General features: G+C 46.7%; 2 non-coding genes across 2 annotated transcripts; both read left to right on the forward strand.

Annotated features, from left to right (window-relative positions):
- Positions 1-9,549: 9,549 nt before the first annotated feature.
- Positions 9,550-9,621, forward strand: TRNAC-GCA (transfer RNA cysteine (anticodon GCA)). The gene has a single exon. It is a non-coding gene; the product is annotated as a tRNA-Cys (tRNA).
- Positions 9,622-10,454: 833 nt separating this feature from the next.
- TRNAC-GCA (transfer RNA cysteine (anticodon GCA)) lies at positions 10,455-10,527 on the forward strand. The gene has a single exon. It is a non-coding gene; the product is annotated as a tRNA-Cys (tRNA).

Genomic DNA, 10,527 nt, shown 5'->3' on the forward strand with positions numbered 1-10,527 from the left:
CTTCCTTTCCGTTTCCTCTCCGTGGGGCTGCTTCCTGAAGAGGAACCTGCGCCACGTGCCCCAGGCTTCAGCCCGGCTTGGGGTCTATCAGCAGGATCTTAACGTGCCCCCCTTTTACTCTTCCTCAGCCTGGGCAGAACTTCCAGAAGGGTCACCCCGGATGCATTGTTAGTGTAGAAATGTGCAGTCTCCCCAGGAGTGGGGGTGGGGGGGGGTCACTTTATACAAACTATTGTGGGAGGTCTGTTCCCTGCACGTGTGTGTGTTTTCCCTCAATGATATCGGCCCAGCTATTTTCTGATGCCCTCGGCTCCCAGGGATTGACAAGGACGCTGAAGGCAAGTGCAGGAGGGATAAGAGATTAGTCAAAAGCGTACTACTGGAACAGTCCAAGCAAGAGGTGAGACCAGGTCGGACCAAAGGTAGCAGGAGCGGGAACAGAAAGGAAGGGGAAGATTTGAGGGGACTGTCAAGAAGCTGCAATAAGAGGAGGTAGCCAGCTGCATGTGCGTTTCACAGGGGAAAAAAAAAAAAACCCTCCAGGACAGTGAGAAGGTGCTGAGTCTGATGGGAGGGAGCGGGCACCTGTGACAGAAATAAAGTGATCAGAGAGAAGAGCTAGTTTTCCGGGATGTGAGTTTGTAAAAATTCAGCTTTTGATATAAGCCAGGGCCGTTTGGGGGTAGAAGTGACCAACCCTAGCAGCTTCTCAGATCGGCTCCATCAGAGTCTCTGGGGAAGCTTGTGAAGGATACGAATTTCTGGATCCCATCCCAGAACGACTGAATCAAAATAAGGATGGGTCCTGAGTATTGAGGGAAAAGCTCTCTTAAAAGAAGGTCTATTTTTTTCCATGGCTGCCGTGGCTCTCGGTTGGGTGTTATGGCACAAAGCAAAAGGTCACTGGTTCGATTCCTTGTCAGGGCACAAGCCTGGATTATGGGTTCAGTCCCTGGTCAGGGAGTCTCTGTGAGGCGATGATCAATGTTTCTCTCTCACATCGATGTTTCTCTCTCTCTCTTTCTCCCTCCCTTTCCCTCGCTCTAAAAATAATAAATAAAATCTTTAAAAAATAAATAAAGAGCACCAGTAGCTTGACTGGGTATCTGAGAAACAATAAAATTGATACAAAATAAAAATTAAAAAGGTCTATTTTTAACAAGCTTCTGGTTGGGTTAGGGTAGGGCTGGGGGTGGGGCTCTGATGCTCAGCCAAGTCTGGGAAACAATGCCTCCCCCAACCTTCCACCTAAGACAGGATCCAATGCAAAGCACCCCTGGTAGCTGGCCTTCCAGCCTCTGTTTGCAAAAAGAGCAAAGACCGCCCCCACCCCCCTGGGCTGATATTCAACACCTCCATCCACGGTCTTCCCACCATTCCCAATTTTGTGGCCCAGCCTGTGTCCTAAGCAGGCATGAGAATTCCCACTCCCACGCCTTTCCTCTATTCTTTCCCCTCCTCTTACCCATCTGGGGCCCCCACTGTTTCCAGACCTGTTCATGCCCTAACCCCCATGGAGCCCCATCCCCCCAACCCCACCACCCCAATCAAGCCTGCAGCCAACTCTGTCTTGGCCAACTCCTAACTTTTTGTATTGGGACCATTCACTTGGCACTTTAAAAAAACGTTAACACAAAGGAATAGTGTCCCAACTCACCTCATAGCTTATACGTTTCTTGAGAAGAGGGGTTGTTCCTTACTCTTCTTCTCTCCCTCTGGTGCCTAATACAGGGCAGGTTTGCCGAACATGAAGTACTTACTCAGCACAAATCTTAACAGACTGTGATAGGTGGTGGCATGAACTAGGGTTCCAAGGATTCACCGCTCTCCTCTGGTCTGTCACCACTGCCCTCCACCTCCCTCACCCTCCTGAGGTGGGTGGTCACAAGGGTCTGCAGCTCACCTAGAAGGGCCTGGGGAGCAGGCTGGTGAACTTGAACCCTGGGGATCGGTTGGACCAGCACTTGTGGTCAGACCCCTCTCTTGCTCCCTCCCTCCCTTCCATGCCTCAGTCGCAGAAACACTCCGATGGCATCACCCTCGGCCAACCTGGAGGGAAGCTCCTGATGGGGCTTCAGAGAGCCAGGGGCTACATGGCCCTGTGGCAAATGTGTGGAGGAAGTGTCAGAGCCCTGGCATCCGTGATTGCCCTTCAGGCATTCCAGAACCTTCCATAGCTCAGTTCTGCTATGCTGATGTCAAAACTTGCCTATGCTGAGGGTGTCAATGACTGACAATAGTTCAGAGAGTGACCCGTCCCTGGGCCCCTGAACCTCCCCTGAGCTTCAAGCCTCAGGAATGAAGGACTGACTCCCAGGTGGGTCAGCCGAGGGGAAGGCTCCAGGCTTGGGCTCCCCAGGGCGGAAGTAGGGTCACCTTGAGCAAGCACAGATGAGGCGTACTCATCAGATGAGAATCATAGGCAGCTCTTACTTCCAGCTAACTCCAAAGATGGAAACTTCCAGACGTAGGAAACGAGCATCAGAGTTTGTTTTTTGATTTATTTTTTTAAATTCAATAACTAAGGTTATTGAATTTGCCCATAACTAAGTTTTTCACAGCTTTTGAAAGTAGGGTTTTGGTGACAAAAATTAGATTTCTCACCATGTACATTCAGGAGCACTTCCTGGGCAGAACAGGGCCCGCCCAGCAACGCCATTATTAATTAGAATAGAAACAAGCTCGTTACTGACTCCGACTCATATTTACAAGCGATTCTGAGTTTTATGAGGCTGACCCTTGAGCTGTCGATCTTTGATGAACTTGGGATGAATACAACACTGCCTATGGCTTTCGGCGGGGAAGCCAGTCACTTCAAAGGCCAGCCAGGTGAAACTAGAATATTTCATAGGGACACCGAGTCCCTTCTAGCTTGGCTAGGGACAAAACTCAGGAGAAATTAGTCAAGAAGTCCGCACTGAGTACCTACCAGATCCTCGGCCTGGTGACGGCATGAAGTGTGTAGTCAGGGTGACCATATTTTCTAAACAAAAAACCCCAGCGTTTTTAGTATAATAAAGGTTTCTGTGATACTTATTGGTGCTAAGAGATAGTCTGGGAGATGTAATTTGGACCCGAAATAGAGAAAAATCTGGGACAATTTATAGACACATCTGAATAAAAGAGAGTGTCTAAAATTACAACCATCCTAGGAAAACAAGCTCGTACAGTCACTGATTCAAACTGCTCAGGATTAACACCGTGGTCGGAGACGGCGCCGCTGCTCAGAGGAGCTCAGTGTTTGAGAAGGGCCACAGCGGGGAGGGGATGCGTGTGAGGACAACACTCAGAGGAGGGGAGGAAGAGCCTGATGTCTGGCCTGGGAGGCAGGGTGGGCCTCTCAAAGCACCCAACTTGCACTGAGCTGTTGAAGGGTCAGCAGGAGGAGTTTGCTAGGCAGACTAGGTGGGGCAAGGAACTTTCCAGATGGAAATCTGAACGTCTCAAGTGTGGTGATGAGACTGAGGTCAGATGATAAATAACCCAGCACATCATGCTCATCAATTACACTCTATTTATAAGTCAAGGACTGTTAAGTAATTTTAGCTCTGAGCCCCTTTCTTCACATGAAAACCTGAGAAGTGCAATGTGGAAATCGGATCGGGGAGGAAGTGCTCTGTTTGGGCAGGACCTTGGGGGCAGCAGGAGTTTCACAAGCCCCTCGGAGCACAACCTCTTCCGCACCTCCCCTGGTGGAGTCACAGAATTTCCACAGAGCACACTTTGAAAACCCCTGGCTTAGGAAGTGCAGAGTAACTCAGGTTCTGAGCAGGGAGTACAGACCAAAAGAGGCCTTTGGAAAGATTACTCTGGAGATCTATGGACGGCGGCTTTAAGAGGAGGGAGGCAGATGCCAAGAAGTAAGGACAAAAGTCCAGGTGAGTCACTGCGAGGGGACAAATATTGGAGTCACAGCTGCCAAAAAGAGAGGCCCTAACAAACATGTCAAACCTTCAGGTTGGACCCTTGCAGGGCTAGACCGGCTTCGGAAACGCCGAAGTCTCAGCGGGAAGGATATGGTTCGCAGCCTGAGCTCAGCTACTGCACCGCCCACCCAGCCGGAGGGAGGGAAAAGGAACCCTTCTCTGGCAGAGGAAAGCATCTTACAGAGCCTCAGAATACCTCTGCAGGCTTTCAAATAGGGGGCCAGAGGGCCTGGTCCTGGCCGGTGCAGCTCAGCTGCTTGGGGTGTCATCCTGTAACCAAAAGGTTGCAGGTTCAATTCCGGTCAGGACACGTGCCTCGTCCTGGTGTACAAGATCCCCAGCCTGGGTGTGTCCGGGCTCATAGGGAGGTAGCCGATCAATGTCGCGCTCTCCCCCTTCCTCTCTCTAGAAGCAGTGAAAAAAAAATGTCCTCGGTGAGGGTAAAAAAAAAAATCAAATAGAAGGCCAATAACTTAATCAAAAACAACCAAGCGTGCAAAAAGATAAAACCAACTGAAATCAAGAGAAGCACAGACAATATATACAAATTCACAGGAGAGCCAGAGAGTGAAGTTACTAGACGTAGATTTTAAACTAACTGGGATTGATAAGTTTAAATATGATTAATACAGGACAAGATGGATAACTTTGGTAGAGAACCAGATGCAATGAAAAAAGAATCAAACAATAATTCTATGATATAAATAACTCCATAGATAGGTTTAACAACAGAGTGGACACAGCAGGAATTACTAAACTGGAAGAGAAAGCAGAAGAAAATATCCGTACTGACGCACAGAGCGACAAAAGAATGGAAAATCCAGGAAACCTAAAGGAGAACACAAGGCATGGTGAAATGGTCTAACACACACGTAACCGGAAGCCCAGACGGAGAGGAGAAAGAGGCAGGAGCCATACTTAAAAGGATAATGGCCTATAGTTCTTCAAAACGAATGAAATGAGACAAGCCAGAGCTGCAAGAATTCCAATTCCAATTATTATATATTAAGAGGAAACCATGCCTAAGCCCATCAGTGAATTAACTTAAAACCAGAAGAAAACATCACAAATAACCAGATAAAAAGGACAAATTCATTTCAGAGGAACATAAAACAAGACCTACTGCTACCTTCTCGACAGAAGAAGATGGAAGCCAATAGACAACAAAAGGACACCTTAAGGCACTGAAGGAGGATAAGAGCCAACTTCGAACGCTGCACCCCCAAAGCATTCCTCAAACATGAAAATAAAATACAGACACTTCCAGACAAGCAGAGAACAAACGATTTGTTAGCAGCACACCCTCACTAAAGGGAATAAAAGGGGAATTTTTAAGGCAGAAGGAAAGTGATTCAAATCAAAGCAGGTGGAAATACAGAAAGGAATGACAGAAATTTTTTAAAAGGTAGAAAATTTTCAAACAATTCTATAATAACAAAAACTAAAACACCTGGGGTGGGGTGGAGGGATGGGGAGAAAATGCAGACAATTGTAATTGAATAACAATAAAAAATTTTTTTAAAAACCTAAAACATCAACTACTGAGGAATAAGAATAATCAAAGATGAAAACTATCTCTCTACGGAAACTTAAACATCACTGAGAAAAATTAAAGGCCTCAAAAACAGTGGAATATACTAAGTTAATAGAATGAGACACTAAGTACAGTGTCTCACTTTAAAGAACAATATCCGTTCTGGCCCCATCCTTATAGATTTCAGCTTAATCTCAATCACATGAATGTTCTGTGGATAACTACGCACTGATTATGGATGTTCAAAAAGCCAGCAACTTTCTTAATCATTAGAAAGTCAGTTGAAGACATCCTGGCGCCCCTAGATATTCAACATGTATTTTCTAAGAACTAAGGCGCCCCCCTGCCTACCCACAGCACACTCAGGAAGTTTATCGGCGATGCAATCTGCCCATCTATCACAGCGATGTTCAACCCGTTTCATTTCTGGCACACATAAATTAACTGCTAAAATGCTATGGCTCACAAAAAAAATACTATATGTTTGCTGATTTGATAAAAAATATGTAATTTTGATTGACTTACAAAAAAAATAATAGTAGTAATTGCCTACCTTTTTTTGTTCTAACATGACTTTTTAAAAAATCAAGTGTTAAGAAAAAGAAAAAAAATGAACAACAAAAAGAATCAGGTGCCTATATTATATATAAAGATTTCTGGTACCAAGAATTAACCAATCAGATGCAACCTTATGCACCGTGATCAAGAAGGTGCAACTCTATCACCCTGGCTAGTGTGGCTCAGTTGGTCGGAGCATGGTCCTGTGCACCAAATGGTTGGGGGTTCAATTCCCAGTCAGGGCACAGACCAATGGGAAGCAAACGATAAATGTTTCTCTCTCTCTCTCATCTTTTCTCTCTAAAATCAATAAACATACATATTTTTTTAAAGATGCAACTCTATTATATGAACTATATACCTATGGGTCAAGACAGGGCATCCGTACCAGGCGGCTCTTGGTGTGCTGGCTGTCGTCATTTTTCTATTTGACATCTATGGGAAAAGAGGTTCAGTGCCCCTGACTAAGTAGTCAGGCATTGCATGTTTTAAACATTCTTGCAGCACACCCGTTGAAAATCACTGATCTACTACACAATCTATATTCTACATAGTAGGTTTACGGTTGTTCATATGGAAAATAAGACAATAACTAATACATAGTAAGCGAATAAACTCTGTTTTACGTACTCACAATGTAACCCTACTTTTGCCCCACCCTGGGTATGTCTCAATTGTCCCAATAATGTCATTGGTGATTGCCTTTGCTTTCCAATACAGGACCCCAAGAAGGCTCACGTATTGTGTGTGGTAGTTGTGTTTTCAGATCACGTTAGTCTAGAGCGGCTCTCGAGTGTTCTAGTCTCTCTCATGACATTGACATTCTCGAAAGGTCAGAGCTAGTTGTTTTGCAGAAGGTCCCTGAGGGCCCGATCTCCCAAACACAACATTGGGAGAAAGAGTTCAAAAACAGGCCAACAAATGTGTTGAAAGTCGAGAGTGGTTAATTTTGGAGAAGAGGATTTGTCCGATTGCTTCCTTGTTGTTTAATGTTCATCCCCGGCTGGTGTGGCTCAGTGCATTGAGTGCCAGCCTACAAACCAAGGGGTCACCAGTTCGATTCCCAGTCAGGGCACATGCCTGGGTTGCAGGCCAGGTCCCCAGTAGGGGGTATGCGAGAGGCAACCACACACTGATATTTCTCTTCCTCTTTCTCCCTCCCTTCTCCTCTCTCTACAAGTAAATAAATAATATCTTTAAAAAAAAGAAATAGATTTTTTTTTTAAGTTCAATATTCTAGCAAAGTGACTACACGACCTTCTCAGTGCATTACCTCGAGAGGCAATGATGTCAATTTGTTCTACCATTGATACAGTTGGATTTGGTTATTCAATTTCAGTGGCGTTTGACAGATTTTGCTACATCCTGTTCCCCAAAACTTGAATGATTCTTACCTAAATCAATTTTTACAAGGATGGTTATAAAATGGTGATTTTATATTTCTGTCATTCCTTCCACATTTCTTTAGTGGACTTCTTTGTAAAGAACAGCTTCCCTTTCTCCACCTAAAATTAAAAGAGAAACTTATTAATATGGATTTGTGGATTCTTTCATTTCATGAATTACACAGCACATTCCCATCCTATTTGTTCTGACGCTCAGCTTGCCCCAGCGTTAGCTTGTGGGGAGCCTCTTCCGGCCGGCCCAGGGCTCCGCGGGCACGTTCCCATCAGACTGAGCACTTTCTAGCTAACTCTCTGGCACAGGTTGTCCTGTGGTTTATCTTTTTGGTTTCTTGCCCTGGAATCGGCCATTTCTCCAAGGCTGCCTGGTTCCTTCGAACGGTACTTAGCAACCACAATACAGGCATTAGGAGTGTTCGCTGCATCTGAGTCCTCACTTCTAGCCGCTTTCAAAGAACAGAGTTAGGAAACCTGTGTGCGGATGTGGGGGGGGGCATGTGCACACACGCGTGTGTGTGAGGGCACGTGTGTTCACACAGCTACTTACAATTCCAGCCCAACTCTACAGTGCTTCCTTGCCCTTCTGCATTCTATATTCACATTTCCTGTCTCAGTCAGAATCCCCGAAATATCAAAGTATATACTCTTTACTCAAAGATAGGTTTTGTCAGTTACACCAAAACAACTTTTACTAAGTCGAGTTCAATCTCTCATTGTAACTCAGTATCTCCTCTTTTCCCTTAGAATATCTACCACTGTGTTTTCTTCTTTGTGGTTGTGTTATCAATGTTAGGGCTTTGGTTTTTGTTTATATTTACTTTTACCTCCTCATACATGTTGCTTGATTTTTGGCAATGTAAAACATTAGAATGATTCTGAGGCTGAGGCTATAGAAGCGTGTACACACAGAGAAGGAAGCGTGTACACCCCTTATTTCCATCCACCTTCAAGTCATGTTCCATCTTTCAATCTGAATGGAGTATTTTCACAGAGCCGAACACTTATGATCTGTGGATTTTCTGTATGTTTTACACACGAATGAAAAATTCAATGAATCTGTGAGATGTGCCAGTCACTGTTCAATCGGAGCAGCCTCGCCACCAAGTGTTATTGCATGAGGGAATTACTACAGAAATGAGAGCTTGCACAGCTGTAGAATGAGCTGGGAGGAGGAACAGTCCAGAAGGGGGAGGTGGAAGATGGAACACAGTCACTAAGGAACCTTCCTACAGCAGGGCAAGGTGGCCAACTGAGGGACAGGGGAGTCTGGGAAACCAAGTCTCTCTTGGCCCTGGCGTGGGACCACAGCGGGGCCGGTGAGAAAAGCTGACAGACAGTGACCCCTCTGCTCAGCTACTGCTCCCGTGGGTCCTCAGCCAAGTATAATATGTGGTAGCTGCACTAGCCCTACTGTTGAGGGACAGCACTGGGAGGGTGGCTGGCCTCCCGGGCCCCTTCGGGCGGATGTCTTTTCTCTATCCTTTGATTTCGGCATTGCCATCCCGTGTTCCTGTCAGCTGGCAAGGCTTGGTTCGCTTCCTAGGTCCTCATGGCTGTGCTGCAGGCCAGCGTTCGCCCAGCGGAGGCACCTCTGGTCCGGCTTCCTGTGCACAGTACCTGCTGTGCTAACCTTCTGCTCTGAGGTCTCTGGGGACAGCTGGGTGGCCACCTGGGCCCTAGGATGGGAGTTGCGGCCTCTCGAGCCAAATTACTCAAGTCATTTGTCTGGGCTTCCTGGGTTCAGTGAAGACACTGCCAAAAGCCAAGAAGTAGCATTGTTAGAGGAAGGAAGAGCACAGGAAGAGATGGGCCAAGGAGCCCCCAGGGGAGGGGGTGGGACAGGGGTAGAGGGCTGCCCAAGTTTAAGCGGGGTGGAGCTTGCCAGGAGAGGAAGGAAGGGAAGGTACACAGTGAGTTTCCAAACAGGTGCCTTTGAAGTGATACTGAGAACGATGAGCCTGAAAGATGGTGAGCAAAGTTTTCTGGGCATCAAAATCACTAATTTTACTGTAAGGCAAATTTTTCACATGTCTAGAACTTTCTAAGAATTAATAGGAGTTTTAGTGCACAGGTGTGGGTGTTGCAACACAGGTGAAAAGGTATTTAATTAGCAGTATATTACAGGTAAGGGGGTATAGCTCAGGGGTAGAGCATTTGACTGCAGATCAAGAGGTCCCCGGTTCAAATCCGGGTTCCCCCTTCACTATTGGTTTTCCTGCTCATATTCCAGTTTCCTTTCATCCATGCCCATGATGACCCTTCTTGAAAGAGACCTCGCCCAATTTCCTTCTGGGTGGGTGGCCGCTCCCAGGTCTCCCTGCACTCATTCTGGCATCTGGTGTTTCCCCCTTCTGTATAGATCTCATTCCTTCAGCTCTGTTGGGTCCTCAAAGAGAAGACAGGGACTCTCAGGTACTTCGCAGGAACAGGCAGCCAATGGGAACCCCAACTGACCACGCTCACCTTTCTGCCCCAACAATGTGGTGCAGTGGAGCGGCCCAGACCTTCAGAGACAAACCAGAGCATCCACACTTCCCTCCGGGGAATGGGTTCTCCACACCAGCGCTCACTCACACGCCTGCTTCAACCTCATAGGCCCAGAGCCTGGCTTAGCCACTCTGACAAGGGAGACAGGGACTTTGCAGGGTTGTTCCTACAAGTCCCAACTACTGGAGCTCTGTGACACTGCCTGAGGGCCCATTTCTGTCCTCGCTGAAGGAGGAAAGGTGAAGGGCTGCAAGTCCGGGTAGGTGGGTAGCATTGGGGGTGGTTAGCCTGCTTGTGGGCTAAAATGAAAAGGCAGTGGGAAATGGGGTGGGGTTCCTGCAGGCAGCTTCTCTCATTTTTTCCTCTCTGATGACCCCACCCAGGGCTGGAGGCCAGGAAAGCTACAGAGCTGAGGGAAGGTGTCATTATAAGCTGGTCTGGCAGCTTCTAGAAAGTCAGTCCTGGAGAGGAACAGTCACTTAATTTTGCAGAGTCAAGTGTTACCACACAGAAGAAAGGTATCAATTAGGTTATATTACCATCCAAGGGGGTATAGCTCAGGGGTAGAGCATTTGACTGCAGATCAAGAGGTTCCCCGGTTCAAATCCGGGTGCCCCCT

Source organism: Desmodus rotundus, chromosome 6 (assembly GCF_022682495.2).
Source record: "Desmodus rotundus isolate HL8 chromosome 6, HLdesRot8A.1, whole genome shotgun sequence".
NCBI classification, from domain to species: Eukaryota; Metazoa; Chordata; class Mammalia; order Chiroptera; family Phyllostomidae; genus Desmodus; species Desmodus rotundus.